The 13,150-nt window shown below is 51.9% G+C and overlaps 1 long non-coding RNA gene across 1 annotated transcript; it reads left to right on the top strand.

Annotated features, from left to right (window-relative positions):
• The first annotated feature begins 2,452 nt into the window (after window positions 1-2,452).
• Window positions 2,453-11,860, top strand: LOC141264225 (uncharacterized). Its single transcript, XR_012319844.1, has 3 exons — window positions 2,453-2,580; window positions 11,448-11,550; window positions 11,754-11,860. It is a non-coding gene; the product is annotated as an uncharacterized lncRNA (long non-coding RNA).
• The last annotated feature ends 1,290 nt before the right edge of the window (window positions 11,861-13,150 follow it).

Consider the following 13,150-nt stretch of genomic DNA (forward strand, 5'->3'; position numbering starts at 1 on the left):
TTCTACTATAAAACTGCTGAAAATGTCTCAAAATGTTTGCACAACTCATAGTGGTGCAGAAAATATTGAGATTTTTAATGATTCTTAGGCAGTTTGTTTCAGCCACGTCCGCCTACTTTTTGAAAAGTTGGGGCTTTTTTTTTGAGATGGCGGGGCTGAGTGTAGCTCACTCCCTTCAAAAAAAGTCATAATTTAAGCCACAAAAGTGGCATGTAAATTACGACAGACATGTACGCCGATCTGTAGCTGGAGTACATTTCTTGAGATGTCTTACAGCAGCTGAATGATGGGCCTCTTAATATTTGCCACATCTTAATCCAGCACACCCTTCATGAGGATGGGCGTACAAGACACCAGTCTTCATTACTCAGAGCCTAAAGCCCCCCGTACTCATTAGTCTGATGTCAGCCAATATTATAATGTTGGAAGAGATCTGGGGGGAATGCCGATTGCTTTGCTTGCCCAGAGATAACATGCCGGCAAAGATGTCTGACGATGGCTCTCTCAAAGAGAACATAGGAGCGCTTAGCCGAATGCCTGTGTATGGTAGAGATGGCTATTGCCTGAATGATTGGACTACAGACATCTCATATTTATGTCCACCATCAGTCTATGATATGTGCTTAGTCACAAACCACCCCTTATACTCTTGCTCAGCGGGGTCAGCAGCTGGACGCACACAGATGGGAAACTCAAACGATAAAGAAGTTTGGAGATATAACAGCACTTATGAGCGCCCCCTGTTGCAGTTCATAGGAGATAGGACCACAGACATTTCCTTATTTTCCATAGGCTTCAGTGGCGAGTGGCCAAACATACTCACCATCTCCTTCCTCCTCTATGTAACACTCACACATAAAAATAACAAATGTTTTTAGTGCGACGTCTCTTTTAATGATTTTAAATAGAGAAAGCAAGAGACAAATGCATGAGAAAATATTGACAATATTGTAGAGGTTCAATTCCCCCAGGGGTTTAAGCAAGAGTGTAACCCCCCAAAAAAATATTAAGGGAGGTCGATTCATTAAAACTGGCATTGAGCACAGCAGTCTTAATCAAAGGCTTGCTGGAGTATGAGGCACCGAATTTAAAGATGCATCTTGTTAGTGGTGTGCCCATCGCCAGAAATGTTCATCCAATCAGAGTCTGGAAAAGCATTTCTGGGGTAAGAAACGCCAGTATTTCCACTGAATGTGAGGAGCAGCCAAGACCAGGCCCCATTCTGCCCCGACTCCTGCTCAGCTCTGTGCATTAAAAGGCCAAAAGTTGTGCAAAACTGCTTTCCACAAAAAAAACACAACTCTTCAAAACTTTTAAGCCAGTTCCCCCCTCACAGGCTCCTCCCCATGGTTCCCTCCTCACAGATGCCTCCCCATGGTTCCCTCCTCACAGGCTCCTCCTCATGTTTCGCCTCAAAGGTTCCTCCCCATAGGCTCCTCCCCATGTCTCCCTCCTCACAGGCTCCTCCCCATGTCTCCCTCCTCAAAGGCTCCTCCCAATCTCACAGGCTCCTCCCCATGGTTCCCTCCTCACAGGCTCCTCCCCATGGTTCCCTCCTCACAGGCTCCTCCCCATGTCTCCCTCCTCAAAGGCTCCTCCCAATCACAGTCTCCTCCCCATGGTTCCCTCCTCACAGGCTCCTCCCCATCTTACAGGCTCCTCCCCATGGTCCCCTCCTCACAGGCTCCTCCCCATGTCTCCCTCCTCAAAGGCTCCTCCCAATCACAGTCTCCTCCCCATGGTTCCCTCCTCACAGATGCCTCCCCATGGTTCCCTCCTTACAGGCTCCTCCCCATCTGACAGGCTCCTCCCCATGTCTCCCCTCAAAGGCTCCTCCCCATGATTCCCTCCTCACAGACTCCTCCCCATATCTCCCCCCTCACAGGTTCCTCCCCATGGTTCCCTCCACACAGGCTCCTCCCCATCACAGGCTCCTCCCCATGGTCCCCTCCTTACAGGCTCCTCCCAATGTCTCCCCCTCACAGGCTCCTCCCCATGTCTCCCCCTCACAGGCTCCTCCCCATGTCTCCCCCTCACAGGCTCCTCCTTTGGGTTCCCTCCTCACAAGCTCCTTTCCATAGGCTCCTCCCCTTGGTTCCCTCCTCACAAGCTCCTCCCCATGTCCCCCCTCACAGGCTCCTCCCCATGTCTCCCCCCTCACTGGCTCCTCCCCATCTTACAGGCTCCTCCCCATGTCTCCCCACCTCACAGGCTCCTCCCCATGTTTTGTCCCGTATATCCACATTGTTCAATGACCATATGCGGATTCACCTGCGTGGTCGGACACAGCGAAAATAAGCTGCGTCCAATGCGCTACTATATCGTGGGAGTGGGACCATAGCAGTGCTGTTCTCTCCTCCGCCTCCCCCCCGCTGCTGCTGTTCCCTGCCGGATCCTCGTGCTGTGGCTTCTTTCCCTGCCTGTCTGGTATCTGATATCAGCTATAAGCCCCGCCTCTTCCTGCCCGGCGGTCATGTGACCTGCTGTGTAAACTGCTCCTCTCCAGCCTTAGTGGGTGAAGCCGGCGGCCGGGTGCATTGAAGACATGAGGCAGTGCAGAGCCGGGCTGCTGCTGAGGCGGTATGTGTGCGCGGCGCTGTGTGCACGGGGGTTATAGAGGTGTGTGCGGCGCTGTGTGCACGGGGGTTATAGAGGTGTGTGCGGCGCTGTGTGCACGGGGTTATAGAGGTGTGCGCGGCGCTGTGTGCACGGGGTTATAGAGGTGTGTGCGGCGCTGTGTGCACGGGATTATAGAGGTGTGTGCGGTGCTGTGTGCACGGGATTATAGAGGTGTGTGCGGCGCTGTGTGCACGGGGTTATAGAGGTGTGTGCGGCGCTGTGTGCACGGGGTTATAGAGGTGTGCGCGGCGCTGTGTGCACGGGGTTATAGAGGTGTGCGCGGCGCTGTGTGCACGGGGTTATAGAGGTGTGTGCGGCGCTGTGTGCACGGGGTTATAGAGGTGTGTGCGGCGCTGTGTGCACGGGGTTATAGAGGTGTGTGCGGCGCTGTGTGCACGGGGTTATAGAGGTGTGTGCGGCGCTGTGTGCACGGGGTTATAGAGGTGTGTGCGGCACGGTTTGTGCGGCGCTGTGTGCACGGGGTTATAGAGGTGTGTGCGGCGCTGTGTGCACGGGGTTATAGAGGTGTGTGCACGGGGTTATAGAGGTGTGTGCGGCACGGTGTGTGCGGCGCTGTTTGCACGGGGTTATAGAGGTGTGTGCACGGGGTTATAGAGGTGTGTGCGGCGCTGTGTGCACGGGGTTATAGAGGTGTGTGCGGCACTGTGTGCGCGGGGTTATAGAGGTGTGTGCGGCGCTGTGTGCGCGGGGTTATAGAGGTGTGTGCGGCACTGTGTGCGCGGGGTTATAGAGGTGTGTGCGGCACTGTGTGCGCGGGGTTATAGAGGTGTGTGCGGCACTGTGTGCGCGGGGTTATAGAGGTGTGTGCGGCGCTGTGTGCACGGGGTTATAGAGGTGTGTGCGGCGCTGTGTGCACGGGGTTATAGAGGTTTGTGCGGCGCTGTGTGCACGGGGGTTATAGAGGTGTGTGCACGGGGGTTATAGAGGTGTGTGCGGCGCTGTGTGCACGGGGGTTATAGAGGTGTGTGCACGGGGGTTATAGAGGTGTGTGCGGCGGTGTGTGCACGGGGTTATAGAGGTGTGTGCGGCGCTGTGTGCACGGGGTTATAGAGGTGTGTGCGGCGCTGTGTGCACGGGGTTATAGAGGTGTGTGCGGCGCTGTGTGCACGGGGTTATAGAGGTGTGTGCGGCGCTGTGTGCACGGGGTTATAGAGGTGTGCGGCGCTGTGTGCACGGGGTTATAGAGGTGTGTGCGGCGCTGTGTGCACGGGGTTATAGAGGTGTGTGCGGCGCTGTGTGCACGGGGTTATAGAGGTGTGTGCGGCGCTGTGTGCACGGGGTTATAGAGGTGTGTGCGGCGCTGTGTGCACGGGGTTATAGAGGTGTGTGCGGCGCTGTGTGTGCGGCGCTGTGTGCACGGGGGTTATAGAGGTGTGTGCGGCGCTGTGTGCACGGGGGTTATAGAGGTGTGTGCACGGGGGTTATAGAGGTGTGTGCACGGGGGTTATAGAGGTGTGTGCGGCGCTGTGTGCACGGGGGTTATAGAGGTGTGTGCGGCGCTGTGTGCACGGGGTTATAGAGGTGTGTGCGGCGCTGTGTGCACGGGGTTATAGAGGTGTGTGCGGCGCTGTGTGCACGGGGTTATAGAGGTGTGTGCGGCGCTGTGTGCACGGGGTTATAGAGGTGTGTGCGGCGCTGTGTGCACGGGGTTATAGAGGTGTGTGCGGCGCTGTGTGCACGGGGTTATAGAGGTGTGTGCGGCGCTGTGTGCACGGGGTTATAGAGGTGTGTGCGGCGCTGTGTGCACGGGGTTATAGAGGTGTGTGCGGCGCTGTGTGCACGGGGTTATAGAGGTGTGTGCGGCGCTGTGTGCACGGGGTTATAGAGGTGTGTGCGGCGCTGTGTGCACGGGGTTATAGAGGTGTGTGCGGCGCTGTGTGCACGGGGTTATAGAGGTGTGTGCGGCGCTGTGTGCACGGGGTTATAGAGGTGTGTGCGGCGCTGTGTGCACGGGGTTATAGAGGTGTGTGCGGCGCTGTGTGCACGGGGTTATAGAGGTGTGTGCGGCGCTGTGTGCACGGGGTTATAGAGGTGTGTGCGGCGCTGTGTGCACGGGGTTATAGAGGTGTGTGCGGCGCTGTGTGCACGGGGTTATAGAGGTGTGTGCGGCGCTGTGTGCACGGGGTTATAGAGGTGTGTGCGGCGCTGTGTGCACGGGGTTATAGAGGTGTGTGCGGCGCTGTGTGCACGGGGGTTATAGAGGTGTGTGCACGGGGGTTATAGAGGTGTGTGCACGGGGGTTATAGAGGTGTGTGCACGGGGGTTATAGAGGTGTGTGCACGGGGGTTATAGAGGTGTGTGCACGGGGGTTATAGAGGTGTGTGCGGCGCTGTGTGCACGGGGGTTATAGAGGTGTGTGCACGGGGTTATAGAGGTGTGTGCGGCGCTGTGTGCACGGGGGTTAGAGGTGTGTGCGCGGGGTTATAGAGGTGTGTGCGGCGCTGTGTGCACGGGGGTTATAGAGGTGTGTGCGGCGCTGTGTGCACGGGGGTTATAGAGGTGTGTGCACGGGGGTTATAGAGGTGTGTGCGGCGCTGTGTGCGCGGGGTTATAGAGGTGTGTGCGGCGCTGTGTGCGCGGGGTTATAGAGGTGTGTGCGGCGCTGTGTGCGCGGGGTTATAGAGGTGTGTGCGGCGCTGTGTGCGCGGGGTTATAGAGGTGTGTGCGGCGCTGTGTGCGCGGGGTTATAGAGGTGTGTGCGGCGCTGTGTGCGCGGGGTTATAGAGGTGTGTGCGGCGCTGTGTGCACGGGGTTATAGAGGTGTGTGCGGCGGTGTGTGCGGCGCTGTGTGCACGGGGTTATAGAGGTGTGTGCGGCGCTGTGTGCACGGGGTTATAGAGGTGTGTGCGGCGCTGTGTGCACGGGGTTATAGAGGTGTGTGCGGCGCTGTGTGCACGGGGTTATAGAGGTGTGTGCGGCGCTGTGTGCACGGGGTTATAGAGGTGTGTGCGGCGCTGTGTGCACGGGGTTATAGAGGTGTGTGCGGCGCTGTGTGCACGGGGTTATAGAGGTGTGTGCGGCGCTGTGTGCACGGGGTTATAGAGGTGTGTGCGGCGCTGTGTGCACGGGGTTATAGAGGTGTGTGCACGGGGTTATAGAGGTGTGTGCGGCGCTGTGTGCACGGGGTTATAGAGGTGTGTGCGGCGCTGTGTGCACGGGGGTTATAGAGGTGTGTGCGGCGCTGTGTGCACGGGGGTTATAGAGGTGTGTGCGGCGCTGTGTGCACGGGGGTTATAGAGGTGTGTGCGGCGCTGTGTGCACGGGGGTTATAGAGGTGTGTGCGGCGCTGTGTGCACGGGGGTTATAGAGGTGTGTGCGGCGCTGTGTGCACGGGGGTTATAGAGGTGTGTGCGGCGCTGTGTGCACGGGGGTTATAGAGGTGTGTGCGGCGCTGTGTGCACGGGGGTTATAGAGGTGTGTGCGGCGCTGTGTGCACGGGGGTTATAGAGGTGTGTGCGGCGCTGTGTGCACGGGGGTTATAGAGGTGTGTGCGGCGCTGTGTGCGCGGCGGTTATAGAGGTGTGTGCGGCGCTGTGTGCACGGGGGTTATAGAGGTGTGTGCGGCGCTGTGTGCACGGGGGTTATAGAGGTGTGTGCGGCGCTGTGTGCACGGGGTTATAGAGGTGTGTGCGGCGCTGTGTGCACGGGGTTATAGAGGTGTGTGCGGCGCTGTGTGCACGGGGGTTATAGAGGTGTGCACGGGGTTATAGAGGTGTGCGCGGCGCTGTGTGCACGGGGTTATAGAGGTGTGCGCGGCGCTGTGTGCACGGGGTTATAGAGGTGTGCGCGGCGCTGTGTGCACGGGGTTATAGAGGTGTGCGCGGCGCTGTGTGCACGGGGTTATAGAGGTGTGCACGGGGTTATAGAGGTGTGCACGGGGTTATAGAGGTGTGCGCGGCGCTGTGTGCACGGGGTTATAGAGGTGTGTGCGCGGGGTTATAGAGGTGTGTGCGCGGGGTTATAGAGGTGTGTGCGCGGCGCTGTGTGCGCGGGGTTATAGAGGTGTGCGCGGCGCTGTGTGCGCGGGGTTATAGAGGTGTGCGCGGCGCTGTGTGCGCGGGGTTATAGAGGTGTGCGCGGCGCTGTGTGCACGGGGTTATAGAGGTGTGCGCGGCGCTGTGTGCACGGGGTTATAGAGGTGTGTGCGCGGGGTTATAGAGGTGTGTGCGCGGGGTTATAGAGGTGTGTGCGCGGGGTTATAGAGGTGTGTGCGCGGCGCTGTGTGCGCGGGGTTATAGAGGTGTGTGCGGCGCTGTGTGCAGTGAGCTCGGCGTGCCTGTCACTGCTGTCATGTCTGGTGAGGTGACACGTGTTTGTCCAGCACTGGGACCATCAGAGCTGTCACGTCCTTCTGCCTGTCAGTGGCTGGTGTTGCTGGGACTTGTAGTGCCGGCTCTGGGCTGTTCAGCTTTTGTGTTATCCTCTGCCGTCCAGCAGAGTCCTGAGTGATGTTTTCCATGTTTTTACTCCTTATTTTTCTTGCACACATTTTCAGAAAAAAATTGACACCAGTGTGAACAAAGCCTGAAGATAAGAGGATTTAGAGATTTTCTATTGAACCTTGTGATCACATTTGGCAGCTGCCATCTAATTGGCACATAACCATGGAATAAATGGCTCAATAATAATAATCGGTACAGCCGGGTGTCAGGCAGCGCTCCAAAGAAGCTGAGGGGGGAGCCTTGTACAATTACTGAGGTGCCCGGACGGCTTCTCCCACCATGGCTGTTGGGATCATGCACATGTTGCAGTTTTGGATGTAAATAATCCCAATGGCCGCTTTTGACCCTACGATCCCTGGAGCGGCTGTGGATCTCCTGACTCACTCTTCACAGAATCATAGAGATTTCCACTTGGATATGAAGCGTGGGACCCTGTCCTTACACTTCTGATGAGATTCACAGGTGGATGGTGTCTCCAAGATTTTTTTAAAGGGGTTTTCTAGGATTTTAATAGACAATAAGTTGTGTTTTTTGTTTTCCAATATTGCAAGCAAACCTCATCAGTTGAAGGGGCTATTTGCTGCCATCCAGCTGGAGGGTCACTTCCTTAGGTCCCTGCCAGCTTCTGTGCACTTAATAACTGACCTCCGCAGCCTTGATTGTAGATACAGCATGACAATGCTAAGGCCAGTGACTGGCTGCAGCAGTCATGTGAATGTACAACACATCACATGGCTATACACCTTCTGATAGTTTTTTTTTTTTTAAATGACTATCCTGCTCACCCCCATATATCTCCATACATACATACTCTGTGGGGAGAAGGGATCAAGGTGCTGCCCAACACATCTGGCAGTGTCTAGAAAATAAAGGATTGGACATATTGAAATTCAACAAGTCCAAACGATTTTGCCGGTTGTGAAATGTGAGAAACCCAGTGATGATTGTATCTCACGGCTTTACCCTCAATGACATCGCCAAGACAGGGCCACTTGATGCCTTACTGCTGCTCTGTGTACCAGTCATACATAGGCAAATTGTGTTTTCTGAGAGACAGAGGACTTGAATCTAGCGCCACCTATTAGAAGTAGCAACCTGAAAAGTCAATATCCACCCTTTAACGAGCCTTGCCACATGACTTGGGATAAAAAACTTGGGGTCTAAGATTTTGTTTCTCTTTATGGAAAGTGACATGCCTGACAATTTTGCATATTTTATTCCCCAGAGGAGCATTGCACAGCTTATAGGTCTCCTTACCCTGACATGTCGGGCTTGTCACTCTTCATAAGGAAAAACATTACCCCTTAGACCCCAGTCATAGGCCTTTTATCCAGCCAAATCAAATCTCATGCTTTTGCACAGATGAGGGGCAACATCCCGAAGCATGTGTCTGTATATTAACATTTTGGTTTTGCTTTTATCCTCAGTCGTGTGGCAAGGCCCGTTAAAGGGTGGATATTGACTTTTGAGATTACCAATGGGTGGTGCTAGAGTTCAAGACCTCTTCGTCTCTGAAGAGACTATTTAATTTCCCAGAGGAGCATTGCTTGGCCTATAATTATTATTTATTATAGAGCCATTTATTCCATGGCTCTTTACATGTGAAAAAGGGGTATACATACAAAAACAATTACAATGATCTTTAACAAAACGTGACGGCGATTGGTACAGGAGGAGTGAGGATCCTGCCCGTGAGGGCTCACAGTCTACAAGGGATGGGTGAGGGTAGAGCTGGTGGTGGAGCGGTGGTTACTGCAGGTTGTAGGCTTGTCGGAAGAGGTGGGTCTTCAGGTTCCTTTTGAAGGTTTCCACAGTGGGCAAGAGTCTGATATGTTGGGGTAGAGAGTTCTAGAGTAGGGGGGATGCACGGGAGAAATCTTGTATGCGATTGTGGGAAGAGGAGATAAGAGGGGAGTAGAGAAAGAGATCTTGTGAGGATCGGAGGTTGCGTGCAGGTATGTACCGGGAGACTAGGTCACAGATGTATGGAGGAGACAGGTTATGATGGCTTTGTATGCCAAGGTTAGGGTTTTGATCTCGAGTCTCTGAGCAATGGGGAACCAGTGAAGGGATTGACAGAGAGGAGAGGCCGGGGAATAGCGAGGGGACAGGTGGATTAGTCGGGCAGCAGAGTTTAGGATAGATTGGAGGGGTGCGAGAGTGTTAAGAGTGGAGGCCACAGAGCAGGAGGTTGAAGTAGTCGAGGCAGGAGATGATGAGGGCATGCACTGGTGTTTTTGCAGATTCGTGGTTGAGGAATGTGCGGATCCGGGAGATATTTTTGAGTTGGAGTCGGCATGAAGTGGAAAGGGCTTGGATATGTGGTTTGAAGGAGAGGTCAGAGTCTAGGGTTACCCCGAGGCAGCGAGCTTGCAGGACTGGGGAGAGTGAACAGCCATTGACTATGATGGATAGGTCAGGTGGGGGGAATGAATGAGATGGTGGAAAGATGATGAATTCAGTTTTATCCATGTTAAGTTTTAGAAATCTAGCAGAGAAGAAGGATGAAATAGCGGACAGACATTGTGGGATTTTGGTTAGTAGGGAGGTGATATCGGGTCTCGAGAGGTAGGTCTTTGTGTCGTCAGCATAGAGGTGATACTGAAAGCCGTGAGACTCTGAGCTGTCCCAGGCCAAAAGTGTAGATGGAGAAGAGCCAGGGGTCCTATAATTGAACCTTGGGAGACACCGACAGATAGGGGGCGAGATGAGGAGGTGGTGTGTGAGTGGGAGACACTGAATGTCCTGTCTGTTAGGTATGAAGAGATCCAAGATAGGGCCAAGTTTGTGATGCCAAGAGATGAGTGTAGTAAGAGGGAATGGTCCACTGTGTCAAAGGCAGATGACTGGTCCAGGAGGAGGAGGACAGAGTAGTGTTGCTTGGATTTGGTGGTTAGTAGGTCGTTGGTGACTTTGGTCAGGGCTGTTTCTGTCAAGTGATGCGGTCGGGATCCAGATGGCAAGCGGTCAAAGAGGGAGCAGGAGGAGAGATGGGAGGACAGTTCAAGGTGGACATGTTTCAGTAGTTTTGAGGCATAGGGGAGAAGTGATATGGGGCGGTAGCTTGTCAAAGAGGATGGGTCAGGAAGGGCTTTTTGAGGAAGGGGTGTGATCGAGGCATGTTTGAAGCATGAGGCGAAGACACCAGTTAGTTACAGGTTGAAGAGGTGGGTTGGGATGAAGATAGTGGTAAGGTTGGGGATGAGGTGGGACGGGATAGGGTCAAGATTGCAGGTGGTGAGGTGTGATTTGGAGAGTAAAGAGGAAAGTTGATCTTCTGTAATGGTCCAGAACCTGGTTTTGGAGGAGGAGGATTAAGTAGGTGTGAGGAGAGGCTGGGGGGACTTGAGGCAAAAGCTTTGTCTGATGGTGTCATTCTTCTGCTTGAAGAATGAAGCAAAGTCTTTGGCTGAGATGGGAGGAGGTGCTGGGGGGCGGGGGAGAGAATTGAAAGTGTTAAATAGCTGTTTAGGGTTGTGGGACAGGGAGCATATGAGAGATGAGAAGTATGTTTGTTTTTCTGTAGTGAGAGACTGTTTGAATGTGATGAAGTGCTCATTGGAGTGGGACCTTTTCCATCTACGCTCAGCAACCCTGGAGGCCCTTTGCAGTTCTTTGGTTAGGCTGGTGTGCCAGGGTTGCCCATTGATTATGCGAGCTTTGGTTTGTGTGTGAGGGGGGCGACCGAATTGAGAGCTGCAGCTGTTGTTGTGTTATAAAAAGCGGCAGCAACATCTGCGACATGTAAGGAACTGATTTATGTAAGAAGAAGAAGGCGGAGGGATTCAGAGAGTGAGTGTAGGTCAAGGTGTTTAAGATTTCTGCGAGGGTGTACAAGTTTGTGGAGTAGGGATTGTTGCCCTGGAGAAGAGAGGGAAGAGAATGAAAGTAGGTTGTGGTCAGAAAGAGGGAGGGGTGAGTTAGAGAGGTTAGACAGGGAACAGAGGCGGGTGAAGATAAGGTCCAGAGTGTGGTCATCTTTGTAAGTGGCTGCGGAAGACCATTGAGCAAGGCCGAAGGAGGAAGTGAGGGAAAGAAGCTTAGAGGCAGATGACTGAGAAGTGTCAATGGGGATGTTGAAGTTGTCTATAATGATAGTGGGTATGTCAGTGGAAAGGAAGTGAAGCAGCCAGGTGGTGAAGTGGTCAAAGAAATTGGTGGCTAGCCCGGGGGGGGCAGTAAATGACGGCCAGTTGGAGGGGGAGTAGATGCGCACACAGCGCACCTCAAATGAGGGGAGAGTAACGGAGTATGTGTGTGTATGTATGTATGTGTGTATATATATATATATATATATATATATATATATATATATATATATATATATATATATATATCTTTTTTTTCTTTTATCCTTTTCTTTAGTGCACTTTTCAAGAACTCATGGAGATGGCAAACAAGCTCAGCGAGCGAACGAGCTTTACAGTATAAGTCAGGAGAAAGTATCCATGGATTCACTGTGAAGGAGGTATGACGTAGTCATGCTGTAAAAATGTTTCACAGAAAGATAAAGACCACCTGAGCTGCACTGAGACCCCCTGATGGGCAGCAGCTAATGTAACCTGCTTAAAATATGTAATCAGAAAGTTCTGGTATTCTACATGGTGGAAATCTGCAGAACGCTCCTGTGTATTTAATACAATATGTATTTTTCATATTATTTTATTGCAGGTCACTCCTGTTCCTGACATGTTTTTAACTGCAGTAAGGCTGAACCATGAGGGCACCGGGGCCAGATATTTGCACGTTGCAAGAGAAGACACCAATAACTTATTCAGGTAAACAGCAGAGCATTATCACACTGCCGTTACTTTTTGTGCAGAAAGCTCTTTAATGTCCATATTATGTTAAGTTTGATGTGTGCCCTAATGCAGAAGATCAGCGCTTATGCCTGCTGAGCAATGCACTGCAGAGCGGCTCAATGGGGGTCTCAGGACCAGGACCCCACTGATCTTCTGCACTTGTTAGGTAGTACATATCATTAAAAAAAAAATTAAATGATAGCTATTCTTTAAAAAGAATTATCACATACGCACGTCTCGGATATGACATGCAGTGCGACTTCAAGAGCTCCCCTCACTCAATCTTGCACTCAGCCTTTCTTATAAACTTCAAATTGAGCATAAATCACACCACAACACGCTGCCATCACTCGCCCCCGAAATATAAACCACTGTCTTTCAGTCAAAAAGCCACATACTCTCTGAGAGGCTATGGGTTCTTTAGAACTGGGGTGGCCCCCCTATATTATATACAACGTGTGAGCCCCCTCACAGTGCCCTGCCTATGTACAGCCTGAGACCCCCACGTAGCCAGTGTTATTTGTCTGATGTTATAGTTTTCCTTACAAGACGCAATACTTTCTTTAGATTAAGATTCCAAAATGAGTTTTTGACTCTGTATTTTTGCTGAGCAAAAAAAAAACAAAACACAAAAAAACCACAGCGTCTTACGGTTCCAATGAAGCCTGAGACTTATAGAAATCTCCTGCCCTCTGTGCTTTTTTTAAATTTTTTTATTCAGTGTAAACTGACCCGCGGTGCATGTTTGAAATCCACAACATGTGAATTTCTCTTGCGGGTACGCTGAGTTTTGAGTGTGTTTTCCCCATTTTTAGTCATGCACATTGCATCACTAACACACTGTGAACAGTTTAGTTGCTAAAAATGACGTGACCGGTTCCCTTTAAGGTTTCAACTAATTAATCTGCTGGTGCAAAAAGAATAAACTTTTAGTAAATTTGTTTTGCTGTTTCAGATGTTTTCTCGCTGTTGGTGCAGATGACTGTTTTTTACACTTTTGAGAAAATCGGTCCAATTATTCTAATTACACTATGATCAGACTCTGATTTTTTTTTTTTTCTCTCTCGGAGGAGAGAAAAAAAAGTTTCTCCACTCTCTTTGTAATGTCGGACCGTGCTTGTATGATGGTCTGATTTTATTTATTTTTTTCCGTCTTACCACAGACCCATAGACATGACTGGGCGAGAGTAATATGATTTTCGGAGGCAAATCGTGCATGCAGAGGTTTTTTTTTTTTTTTTTTCCTTCTTCTTTGGACCGATCCAG

Source organism: Phyllobates terribilis, unplaced genomic scaffold (genome assembly GCF_046119375.1).
Source record: "Phyllobates terribilis strain yellow unplaced genomic scaffold, ASM4611937v1 Scaffold_4__5_contigs__length_816908805, whole genome shotgun sequence".
Taxonomy (NCBI): Eukaryota; Metazoa; Chordata; class Amphibia; order Anura; family Dendrobatidae; genus Phyllobates; species Phyllobates terribilis.